The sequence below is a fragment of the Marmota marmota genome, unplaced genomic scaffold (genome assembly GCF_001458135.2).
Source record: "Marmota marmota marmota unplaced genomic scaffold, marMar, whole genome shotgun sequence".
Classification (NCBI taxonomy): domain Eukaryota; kingdom Metazoa; phylum Chordata; class Mammalia; order Rodentia; family Sciuridae; genus Marmota; species Marmota marmota.
Window position 1 is genome coordinate 4,437,733 of NW_025999898.1, and position 13,559 is coordinate 4,451,291.

The window sequence follows — 13,559 nt, forward strand, 5'->3', positions numbered from 1 at the left end:
CCCATTTCAGTATACAAGGATCAAATCATGCTGCTGCTATGTTATATCATTTGTTACCATAGGATTTCTGAAATTGATGCTAAACCAATTTTTATCTATGAAATAGATTTCATTCTAATAAATACATTCTTTGGCACTTAATGCTAATTTTAGTTGAAGATAATCAAATACTTCTGACTTGAAAATATTAAAATACTACAATTCATAATAGCAAACTATTTCCATCTTGTGTAGTCCTTCTCTCACTATTGTGTACACATACTCTTTTGTTTTCCTGTGATCAGAAGAGACAGAAGTCTTTGTGTCACCCTCATTGAAGATGTTGATGTTGAGACTGGCTTCATTCACAGAGCTGACACTCCCAGAGCCTTCTGTACCTACTTTAGTGTAACTAAGAGACCTGGCCCAGAACACTGTTTGGGGTAGGAATAAGTTCACAATTTTCTTCTGAGACCACCTCAAGATGGAGATTTGAAATCAAAATATTTCCTCTATCTTTCTCAAAGATGACTTTGGATAAAATTCTTTCCTGCCAACATGACTTGAGTATTTTTATAATTAATATGCACCAATGAAAACTAAAAAATAAAGCCCAGAAAATAATCTATGCTGAGTGGTAATTTATGCTGAATGGCAGCTAATCAAACTCTCAAGTCATGCATTATGATCCAAGAGTATTCAAAAGAAAATGGAGGAAGTGACATCAGTGGAAAGGGCAGAATGAAGATGGCCCCAAATTCTCTCCTCCATAATCTCTCTTAGGTATTTAAGAATTCTGGAAATTAACCAAAGCTTTCTGCAATACAGGGAGCATTTATTTTAAAAAAATGGATGAATATTAGTAAAAACAATAAGCTTTATAAAATTTTAACCTGTCTCAGTACCATCATCCTCCCTCCAATTGTATGCTTGGCTTGAAAAGTAGCAGCCATTTTCATGGTGAAAATCAAAAACCTTCAAGTCACTTGAATGGGAACAGAATTTCAAAGCCTCTTTCCAAGAGAAATATCATTATATTATCTGTCTGATAGATCTTTATTTGTATTGACTGTGTTTGAAATGATTCAGAACTTTCCGGGTACAAAAAAGCATTTGATTTAGATGCTTCTGGAAAACAATTAGAGACAATGTTTTTCTTGTGGTTATCAGAGGTGATGGCTAAGTGTCAAGGCAAATATCAAATAAAAAGCACAAAAAGAAAAATAGAATATTGACAGAGGTGATTTAGATAGTTCCAAGTGAAGAATAAACAGAATTATAAATGATTGTGTTGGGTGTTGACAGTGTTTCCTGACACACAGAGTCCCATGAATGCTACTTTGATGATTGATGCATCAAATATAATGCTTGTATTTAAAAAGACAGTCTGCCTCCTAGTAATTATTAATAGCACCATTCCTGACAGTGTGTGTATGTGTATATGTGTGTGTGTGCAATCAGCCCTTGTCATGGGCTCCACATCCATGGATTCAATCAACCATGGAACAACAAATATTTGGGAAAAAACTACATATATGCTGAACATTTACAGACTTATTCTTGTCAATTTTCCTAAACAATGCAGTATAATAAGTATTTATATAGTACTTGCTTTGTATTAGGTATTGTAGGTGTTCTGGAGATGAACTACATGTGTTACAGAAAGCTCGATCCTTATCCCTGATGGCAATCCAATAACGAGAATACTGTTTTAAGAAAAAAGACAAAGAAATTTTAGTGCTTTGCTCACAAAAGAGAAACACAGGGGTCTCCTATCTCAGAGGTTGTAACACTTCCCATTAGGAAAAGTGTATAACAGTGGTCCACTTTATGGTTTAAATATAGCTCTTGCTGCTCTGCTAATGCAACCTATTTTTAAAATGGACTTGTTTCTTTCTCTTCCTCTCTCTTGCTCCTCCCTAATCTTTCCCCCTCCCTAATCTCTGGGGAAATAGGATTACCTTTCTTCCCATCCCAGACAGAGTTATCTGTCCCTGTGCACTAACCCCCCCCACACACACACACACAAAGGAATAAAGTAATCAGACTTTGTGGATTTTCTAGATCTCAGAAATGGCTATCTCCCAAATTAACAAGTGAATTGCTGTTAGTTAGGTCCTTAGGCCAAAGTAACTCCATTTTAAAAATCAGTTTCTGTCCACCAAGGCATGACTTTCTGGTTAGGCCCGCCCCCAAAGAGTCCCTAACTACTAAAACTACAAAAAAGATGTCAAGTAACAATCACAGCACCAGATGGGTTATTTTTTAAGTACTCCTTTGTACATGACCAAATAGTTAAGGAGATTTTTCCAATAGGCTACTGTACCTTGCAGAAAGGCAGCCAAGCAGACATTCTCTGTCAATAAACCTTTGCTTGAACTAAAAAATGTGTCTCTCATGGATATTTGAGCCAGCTCTCCTAACAATTATAACTCTAACAGAGAACACATGGAATATAGCCTTTGAATCAGCTTTTTAAAAGCCCCTGTTCCTGCTGACGGGCACAATCATAGCCTTTGGGACAGGAGTCCCCTGTGTTTCTCCTTGGCTAGCAAAGCAATAAACTTTCATGTTCCTTTTTCTCAAAACCATGTGCTCATTATTGCATTGGCATCAGGGACAAGGATGGAGCTTTCTGAACAAGTAGAGGGCTTTTAAAGAGCCTTTTCAAAGGTTTTATTCCAGGTATTGTCAGCACAAATGATGCACAAATGATAGAGAGGCTGAAGGCAGGAAGCCGACCTCAGACCAGCAAACTCTTCTTTATTCGGTGACAGAGTCAATCTGTCAAAAACCTGATGTAGCTCATTTTCCAGGAGGAAAATGGTGGTAGATTAAAGCAAGGGTCTGGGTTTTATAGGTTTCATTTAGAGTGGGACAAGAGGGTAGTTCCTGGGGTTCATTGTATTGGGGTCAGCTGATCTGTTAAGGTGAGACCAGAATGTGAATAGGGAATTTCCTGGGGCTTATTGTATTGGGATCAGCTGACTCATTAGGGTTGGGGGGTCAGGAGCCAGTTAGGTGAGAGTCCTTTTTGTGCTCCTTCTGTTATTCTCAAATTCAGGACCCTCAAAAGACCACCAGAGACCAAGATCGATGTAAACAGCAAAGAGGTGTTTATTGTGAGCTAGCTCGGTCCTCCGAGTGCACACACAGCAACTGGTGATGCTGAGAGGCCCCGAGCCCAGGGTTTGCAGCAGTTTTATACATTCTTTGGAGAAGGCAGGGACCCCCACATACATCATAGCATCTCTTAGCAAATCATCACACACCACAGGAAAATCAAATAACAACTCTAAAACATGATTAGCACATTCACTGGCGGGAACAAGTTGGGTAGGGGTGATTGGTCAGTCCAAAAGGGGTATTCATTTGAACTGATTGGCTTAAGCCAAGAGGGGTGTTCGTGCTGAACTACATGGTTTCTCAACACCATAAACTACTGGGAGGGTCATCTGGCATCCCAGGTATTTCCCTGTCTCATGCTGATTAGTGGTTGCTAGGGGGTTGCTATGGATCCCCACCTAGCCTGACTGAGTCAGGGACACCTGGCACAGCAGATCTCTCCTGTTATTTGTAGATAAACAACTTAGCTGGGTGGGAATGTGCCTAGGAGCACTATGTGGGTCTTTCCAAGGACAAAGGTTATGTCCCTTCCTTGGACAGGCTTTGCTCTGAGATAGAGGCTGGTTTTTCACTTCCTTCTGGCTGAGGCCCAGGCTTTTAAATGTCAAAAGCTTTAATTTTAGGGGATGGAGGTATGGTTCAGTGGTAGAGCATTTGCCTATTTGATCCTGGGCACCACATAAAAATAAATAAACACCAAGGTGCTATGGCTCACACCTGTAATCCCAAGCAGCTAGGGAGACTGAGACAGGAGAATCAGGAATTTAAAGCCAGCCTCAGCAAAGGCAAGGCACTAAGTAACTCAGTGAGACTCTGTCTCTAAATAAAATAAAAAATAGGACTGGGAATGTGTCTCAGTGGTCAGAGCACCCCTGGGTTAAATCCCCAGTACCAATAAACAAACAAACAAAATAAAGGTAGTATGTCCTAAAAAATTATTTAAAAAAAAAAAAGCTTCAATTTTACCCCAGACAATGCAGGTAGGGGAACAGCTGCAGAAAGGGAAAATCTCCTTGGACTTATTCTTCATATCCTTCAGGTGTACCCTGACAAGGGGTCCCAGGTGCTCCCTGATAGTGTGTTGAAATTCACTTCTTAATTTTGGAGACAGTCACTTCCTAGATCTTATATGACATCTACTTCCATGAGTACCAGATACTCCTACTATGAGTTATCTGGTACTCATGGATACCCTGGTATATATACTCTGGTATCCATGAGTACCAGATAACTCATGGTACTCTTATTCCCATCCCCAGGTTAGGGAGGGAGAGAAGGAGAAAAGAAAAAGAAAAAAATGTCCTTTTAAAATAAGCAGAAAGGGCTATATTCAAAAGATGAAGTGGATCACTGTTACACACAGAAGGATGTGCATATGTGATATAAATATACCACAACATGTAATTTAAGGGACCTGATTCCCTTCAGATTTTGGCATTTATGGTGGGTTCTGGAACCAATTCTAACACAAATACTGAGACACAACTACATATAATGAAATAATACAGAAAACCATTTTTCTTTAGTTCTTTAGACATGATTTTCTGTATAGAGATTATCAAAGAAATTTAAAAATTACCATGAGAAAGAACCACACATAAATTCCAAATTTTAAATATAATCATGAATTAGCAGATTCAGCCCGCAGAAAAATCAATATAGATAATAGCCAAACTGTAACAAGGGTTCACTTGATGCTTTGACTATAGCCCTTGTGGCTTTGAAACTTACTTTTTTTTTTTTTCTTTTTCCAACCCTTCTCCTTGATCATTTTTCCCCTAACCTTTTCCCTGATCTTCTCCTTCCTAATCTCTCTTCTATAATCTCGTTTTCTCTGAATCACCTTTATAAAAGCCCCCTGTTCTTGCTGATAGGCAGAATCAACCTTTGGAACAGGAGTCCCCTGTGTTTAGCAATAAACCTTCTGTTATGCTTGAATTCGGGAACCCCAAAAGACCACCAGAGACCAAGATTGATGTAAACACAAAGAGGTGTTTATTGTGAGCTAGCTTGGTCCTCCGCGTGCACACCCAGCAACTGGTGACGCTGAGAGGCCCTGAGCCCAGGGTTTGCAGCAGTTTTATACATTCTTTGGAGAAGGCAGGGACCCCCACATACATCATAGCATCTCTTAGCAAATCATCACACACTACGGGAAAATCAAATAACAACTCTAAAACATGATTAGCACATTCACTGGTGGGAACAAGTTGGGTAGGGGTGATTGGTTACTACAAGAGGGGGATTTATTTGAACTGATTAGTTTAACCCAAGAGGGGTGTATGTGCTGAACTACAGGGTTTCCCAACACATTATCAACCAGCATAAACTACTGGGAGGGTCATCTGACATCCCAGGTATTTCCCTGTCTCATGCTGATTGGTGGCTGCTAGGGGTTACTATGGGTCTCCACCTAGCCTGACTGAGTCAGGGACACCTGGCACAGCAGATCTCTCCTGCTATTTGTAGATAAACCACTTAGCAGGGTGGGAATGTGTCTAGGAGTTCTCTGTGTGTCTTTCCAAGGACAAAGGTCATGTCCATTCCTTGGACAGGCTTTGCTCTGAGGTAGAGGCTGGTTTTTCACTTCTTTTTCCTTTTTCTCAAAACCCTGTCCTTGATATTGGTTTGGCATCAGGGACAATGACCGAACCTTTGGGAACAGAACTAAATAGTACCATCATTTCACAAGAATTAAATAGTTTGTGAAATACTACATCTAAAACAGGAAAACAGATGCCCTACCACTTGCCCCCATGGGTGGTAGGGCCCCACACAGAATGCTGGGCCCCAGGGCACACTAGGATGTGTCCTGGGGCTTCTCTTACCACTGTCGTGGCCTCTGGGGTCCTGGAGATAGGGGCAGTGAAGGGGTGGTCAGGATCCTGGGAGGAGTGGGCTAGTGATATCACCAGTTACTGATGATAAATTCTGCTCCCACCAATTGGAGGTTTGAACATTAGAGAAGCATACCGAGGCAAGCATACAAAGCAGGGTTTATTTTAAAAGGGATAACATAGACTTCTCCCAGTAGGGAGAAGGGGACCATAGCTGGTATCCTGGTATTCCCAGAAGTGAGGTATTCTGCCTTTTTTTTTTTATAAGTCCTAGCTTCCTTTGTTCTCCTGCTCTCTTCCCCTTATCTTTCTCCTTCCTGAGTATATGACTAGGCCCAGGAATGCTCACTAGGCCCAGGAATGCTCACTAGGCCCAGGAAAGCTTGGTGGGAGGGCCAAAAGGTGGGAAACAGGTGAGCTGAAGGGGGAAGGTTAGGATGGTGCAGCCCAGGAAACATTCATTACCAACTTTATAGCTCCCTGTAGGGAGGGCCAATTCCTGGGACTGGATACCTTAGCAACAGGTTAGAGCAGGGGCAGGTTCTTGATAAGGGTGGAGGAAGGCTCTGAAGGAATTAACATTTTAGTTCCTCAGGGGAAAGTCTCCAATTTCCCAGGATTCACTCAAAATTGTCCTGATTGGATCTGACCTGACTGGATTTACCTATTTATTTTGACTGCATGTTTAATTCTGGCTTCACTAGGTTGAGCCAAGTTGGGGAGGGGCCCAGGTGATTTGTAGTGCTATAACAGTGGTCCCTTCACCTTCTGAATATGCCCTCATTGCTCTAAGGGTATATATATTTTACTTTTAAGTGGACACAAAATCTTTAGTTTATATTTATGTGGTGCTGAGGATTGAACTCAGTGTCTCCAGCATGCTAGGCGAGCACTCTGCCACTGAGCCACAACCCCAGCGGTTTTTTTTTTTTTCCCTCTGTTCCCTCCCTGCCTAACAAGATTAGGGAGATAGTGTTATCTTTTCTTCCCCTAGTTAATTGCCCTTGAACACACCCACTATGGGAAGGAAATGCCTGCTGAGGATCTGGGAAGTGCATATTTCCCAAATTAACAACTGAATCCTAACTTGTCAAGAGGGCACCCTGGGACCCCCTATCAGAGCACACCTGGAATGTAACCCTTGAAGAGTTTCTTTAACCCCCCACCCCCACCCTGCCAGTCCCCTGTGCTTCTTCTTTGCTACCAAAGAAATAAACCTTTTTCCTTTTTCTCAAAACTGTGTCCTCATTATTAAATTGTCATTGATTGTCACTGGGGAAAGGGACCAAGTTTTCAGTTACAGTGCTCACCAGACTAAAGGGATGCAAGGGGCAGGGTTTTCAGCCACGTGGCATTCCCACAGTCCCCTGTGCAGCCAATGTCCAATTCAGTCTGGTTGATGAGGTGTCCCCTGTATTCCTCTGGTGTCCAGGCCCCTTTGTAGGGGAACAGCTGTTGGCCTGTCCTTCCCCTGAGACTGTTACCAGTGATTTGACTCAATTAGGGCTGAGTTCCATTTCCACTGATGTTAAGATTGAACACCAAAGAAACAGAGAGGCAAGTGTAGAAAGCAAGTTTTATTTAGAGGATAGAACAGAGACTTCTCCAGAGAACAGGTCCCAGACCTGGGTATCCATGGGAAGAGAGTGTCCTGTCCCTTTTATAGTTTCCAGGTTTCCTATTTCTTATGCCCTCTCCTTCCATGTAGCAAAATGGTGGGAAGTGGACAATTCATGGATACCTCTTCCTAATTTACATTGTCCAGAAAAACAAGAAGGGAATCAGCCAGGGGATACTCATTAATAAGTCCCTGCTGGGATGAACAATCTCCACCCCCACCCAGGCAAGTGACTTTTTGGCCACCTGAGGGGAGGGGAAATAAGTCCTGAAGGTATTAACATTCCATTCCTTTTGAATCAGCTTTTATCTTACTGACCCAACCCCAACTCTAACCCTAACCCTAACCCTAAATAACCCAACTTGGCCTTCTATCAATGCTAACTGCCTGACCTTTGTTCTTGTTTCAAGACCGCTAAAGGATTATGGAAAGTATATTCCTATAAGATAGTCCCCAAGAAAAAAATGTAGAGACAGTGTGGCTCTGGGGGAGGAAGAGTACATTAACCAAACATTAAACCTCTCTCAGCACATTCTTTCCCAGTAAAAATGGCCCCCAAGGTAAAAAGCAAACTTTCATCCCTTCCTGGGTTCATCCCGACATCCCCACAAAAAGCAAAAATTTACCCCTTCCCAACCACAATGGATCCTGAAGGGAGAAGGTGAATATGAAACACTGGGCCCTGGACTTTTGCCTTTTCCCATTACAGATGAATCTTGGAAGGAGAAAAGCAAATAGCTCTAGGTAGCAATGGGTCCCAGAGGAAGGAAATAAGCAGTAAACAAAGAGTAGTATGGGCTTTTTCCAGTGACAATAAATTTCAAACTTTTTATTACTGCCTTCCTGAGTTAAAATTTTAACATGCATAACTAGGTTCCTTACTATTCAAACAACACATCCACGGTTTTCAATGATTAATTCAACCTCATTGTAAACTATAAAATTCAGACTCCTTCTGTAACCTACAGGCCATTTCTGTACCCAGAAAATGAGCCCTCCCATGCCTCACTGATTGACTTCACTGCAGAATAAAGGAAAGCTTGCTGATATAAGGTTTGCTTCCCATCTCCTGTCTCTGTTATTTGTGCACAATTGTGCTTACAACCCCCAGTGGTTTAAGCTGTTGGAGAAGACTAAACTGAGGGCAGTGGCTTTTTATAACAGTGGTCCAGTTTATGATTTGAATATAGGCCTTGCTTCACTGCCACTGCAATTTATTTTTATTTTTTTTTATTTATTTTTTTTTTAATTTTTTATTGTTGGCTGTTCAAAACATTACATAANAACAAAAGTTAAAAGAATTTGCAGCTAGAAAACCATCTCTTCAAAACATCCTTGGCAAAATATTACAGGAAGAGGAAATGGAAAATGCAATTTATTTTTAAAATGGACATGTTTTCTCTTCCTTTCTTTTCCTCTCTAGTCTCTTCTTCTCCCCAATCTGAAATGAAACAGGATTACCTTTCTTCCCCATCCTTGGTAAAGTTAATGGTCTCTGAGTACATTCCCACCATGGGAACAAAGTAATCCAGACTTTAGAGATGGCACCAGAAGATCTCAGAAATGACTATATCCCAAATTAACAAGTGAATTACAACTCCAGACACAGATCATGTGGAATGTAGCATTTGAATCACTTCTTTAAAGCCCCCTGTTTCTGCTGATTAGTAGAATCTTAACCTCCGGGACAGGAGTCCCCTGTGTTTCTCCTTTGCTAGCAAAGCAATAAGCCTTCTTTTCCCTTTTTCTCAAAATTGTGTCCCCATTTTCTGATTGGCTTTGGGGGCAAGAACAGAGCTTTCAGCAACATTTTGAGGGGAGTGCCAGGAGTGTACTGGCTCCCTTCAGACTCCTGGCAGAGATGGGGGCCACAGCAAGGCACAGGGGTGGAGAGTGGTTGGTGGTGGGCCACCTGGCCTGTGTGGAATGGATGTCTGCTCACCTCCTCCAGATAATATACTGTGTTGTGAGAGGGTCTGTCTTTGGGACCTCAGTTCCAATCATCCTTTGTCCATCAGAGAGTTGTCAGTCACCTTGGCAGTGTGGGATATGGTGGAGGCTAAAGGCAATCATGCCAACCTGCTCATGAAGCTGGCCAGCTACTTCACCCAGGATGAGGCCCTTTGGCAAAAGGGATGAAGGTCTGACTTCGTGCCTCCTGGAACCCCATCCTCTGAGATGGTCTCCGAGCCTTTGGGAGTAAGCTCTGAAGATGAGATTCCTGCAGAAACAGAATGCACCTCTTGTTTCCCGTGCCCTTTAGACCTTCAAGATGGATGACTTTCCTGGAAGAGATCCAGTCAAACTTCTACCAGGCTCCCTAGAGAGCCCCTGATGTGACAGACTTGGCCTTATCTGAGAATTGGGCCCAGGAGTTTCTTGCAGCTGGAGATGTTATGGATGTAACTCAGGATTCTAATGAGATTGACTGGTCCCAAGGATTCATCACAGAAGTTACAGACCCCTTGTCTGTGTTCCCTGCATGCTGGGCTGAGGAATATCTAGAGCAGTCTGAGGAGAAGCTGTGCTGGGGGAGCCTAAGGGAATAGCCACCACTGATAATATAGAATGATGATTATCATCCTGAGGAGAATCTGCAGCACACAGCCAGTGACTTTGTGGCCAAAGAGGATGACCACAAATTGGCTAATTCTGAGGCATTAGATGCATGGCTTGACCAGTTCACAAGACCAGTAAACACATCTGCACTTGACATGGAGTTTGAACAAGGCAAGTCAGCTATAGAGTCTGATGTTGATTTCTGGGACAAGTTGTAGGCAGAGTTGAGGAGATGGCAAAACAGGATGCTGAGGCTCACTCCTGGTTTTCTGACTATGATGATCTTACATCTGCTTTGTATGATAAGGGGTACCAGTTTGAGGAAGATAATCCCCTGCATGATCACCCTTAGCCTTTTGAAGAAGGGCTATGGTGGCTTCAGGAGAGGGACCTGCCAAATTCTGTGCTGCTTTTTGAGGCTAATGAGCAGAGCATTCTAAGCATATGAAAGCTTGGCATTATCTGGGTACTACTCAGCAGAGAAAGAGCAAGAACTTTTAGCCATCAATGCATTGTGGAGGTGTCAGGAGCTAAAGCCAGATAACCGGACAACACTGACGGCACTGGCTGTGAGCTTCACCATTGAGTCCCCACAGCCATAGGCCTGGAAAACACTGAGAGACTGATTGTGCTACACAGCAGCCTATACCCATCTAATGGCACCTGGTGAAGAAGGGACTGGTGGAGCAGGACTGGGCCCCAGCAAGCCTATTTTGGGATCTCTGTTGTCTGATTCCTTTTTTTGAAGTGGAAGAGCTGTTTCTGGCCATTTTTCCATTGACCTAATGTGCAATGTGGCTTAGGAGTCCTCTTCAACCTGAGTGGCGAGTATGACAAGGCCATGGACCATTTTGCTGCTGCCCTCAGTGTTTGTCCCAATGACTACTTGCTTTGAAATAAGCTGGGGGCCACCCTGGCCAATGAAAACCAGAGTGAAGAAGCAATGGCTGCATACTATGAGGCCCTTGAGCTGTAGCCTGGCTATATCTGGTCTCACTACAACCTGGGCATCAGCTACATTAAACTTGGGGCTCACCAGGAGGCTGTGGAACACTTTCTGGAAGCCTTAATTATGCAGAGGAAGAGCCTGGGCCCTCAGAGTGAGGGGGCACCATGTCACAAAATACTGGAGCACACTGTGTTTAGTATTGTGTATGTTAGGCCAGAGTTATGCCTATGGGTGACTGATGCCCAGGATCCCTCCACACTATGTTTGGCCCACCCCAGTGACAGTGGGATGGGCTGCCCTGTGAGTGTCTGCTTCAAGGAGACTCTGCTGTGGATATGACTCCCTCTCCCCCAGTGGGCCTACCAAGGGGGTGGGCTAATGACCACAAGCTGTAAGGTCTCTCAGGAGCTGCCTTATTGTATGGGTGGATAGTCTTGTGTTTTAGGTCCTACATAATTATAGGGAAAGGAGCTCTTATCAGAGTCCCTTAGTAATTTAAGGGCTTTACATCCAGCTACAGATCTCTCTGCATTCATCACACCCTTTCTTTCTTTCTTTTTTTTTTTTCATTGGTTGTTCAAAACATTACAATGCTCTTGACATATCATATTTCATAAATTTGATTCAAGTGGGTTATGAACTCCCATTTTTACCACGTATACAGATTGCAGAGTCACATTGGTTACACATCCACGTTTATACATACTGCCATACTAGTGTCTGTTGTATTTTGCTGTCTTTCCTATCCCCTTCCTATCCCCCCTCCCCTTCCCTCCCCTCCCATCTTCTCTCTCTACCCCATCTACTGTAATTCATTTCTCTCTCCATCACACCCTTTCTTGGTGCTGCTTTTGGGGTAGTTCCCAAGGATATAGAATAATTGTCATCATCAACTGTGATTTCTAACAAGATCTACCAAATTTGTAATGTCTGTATGCACTTTTACTCAGAATTGGTAATAGCCTGCTTCCTTAGGCAGTTGTTCATAGGCTTTTTTGCTCTATATCTCTAGCAATGATTCTGTCTGGGATGGGCTGTGTTAGAAACTGGTGTGTTTCATTAAAATATTGATTTAGCCCGGAATAGCTGAGTTTTTGTGGGGTCCTCATAGTTTTGTCATTTTTGGGCTTCTCCCTGCTGTGATCTTGGAATATAGCTTATGAGTGCAATGCTGATGCAGTAATGCCAGTATTTTACTGATAGGCATCCTCAGGAACATCTAGGGTCTGTTGCTGCAGAGAGTGTTTAGTTGTGGGGTAGGAGAAAAGCTTAAGTGTTGAGTGAGCCTGGAGGGACTAGGTAGGATCAGATTAGGAACTCTGTCCTGGGGCCTTTGGTGTGAGAATAGAGGAATGTGGTTAATGCAGCTGTTCTTCTTAGATTTGTCAGTAGGAATTGTAGAAAGTTGGTTTGGAAATTGCCATCTTGCCAAATTCCTAGTAAAAAGAAGGTTCAGTGTTATCATTGTAACAGGGATTCATTTGATGCTTTGACTATATCCCTGCGGTTTTGAAACATACATTTTTTTTTCTTTTTCCCAACCTTCTTCTCCCTGATCTTCTTCTCCCACCTTCTCATCTTCTCCTCCCTGATCTCTCCTCCCTAATAAAGGTGATTGTCTCTGAATCACCTTTATAAAAGCCCTCTGTTCCTGCTGTTGGGCAGAATCACAGCCTTTGGGACAGGAGTCCCCTGTGTTTCTTCTTTGCTAGCAAAACAATAAACCTTCTTTTTTCTTTTTCTCAAAGCCATGTCCTCATTATTGGATTGGTACCAAGGACAAGGACTGAGCTTTCAGCAACACCATACATCTTTGCTATACTTCTTGAAGTGTTTCCAGGGGTGAGTGTTATAAAATTGCCTTCCCTCAAATTACCTCCACACAGAGAAGATTGAGGGGAGCTGATGGAGAAGCTTGGATTCTTCTCAACTGTTCCCTGCATTGGGGAGATACACTAACCACCAGAAATGATGGCTAGGACTGTTGCCTTATCTTCAGTAGTGAATGATCAGGTAGCTGAAAGCTTGGTCCTTGTCCCAGATGCCAATCCAATAAGGAAGACATTGTTTTGAGAAAAAGGAAAAAGAATGCTTATTGCTTTGTTAGTAAAGGAGAAACACAGGGAACTCCTATCCTGAAAGCTTTGATTCTTGCCCATCAGCAGAAACAGAGTCCTTTTATAGAGGTAATTCAAAGGCTACATTCCATATGTTCTTTCATCTGGAGTTGCAGTTCACTTGTTAATTTGGAAAATAGTTATTTCTAAGATCTTCTGGTACCATTCCCAAAATCTGGAATACTTCCTTCACATGGTGGGTATGTACTCAAATAACTCTGCCTAGGATGGGGAAGAAACATAATCCTATTTCCCCTGAGATTAAAGAAAGGGAGAGATTAGGGAGAAGTAGGAAGAGAAAAAAAAATATGTCCATTTAAAAAATAAGATGCAGGGGCAGAGCAGCAAAGGTTATATTCAAAGCATACAGTGGA

At 42.5% G+C, this 13,559-nt stretch overlaps 1 pseudogene; it reads left to right on the forward strand.

Annotated features, from left to right (window-relative positions):
* The first annotated feature begins 9,058 nt into the window (after nucleotides 1-9,058).
* LOC107158429 lies at nucleotides 9,059-11,457 on the forward strand (annotated as a pseudogene).
* The last annotated feature ends 2,102 nt before the right edge of the window (nucleotides 11,458-13,559 follow it).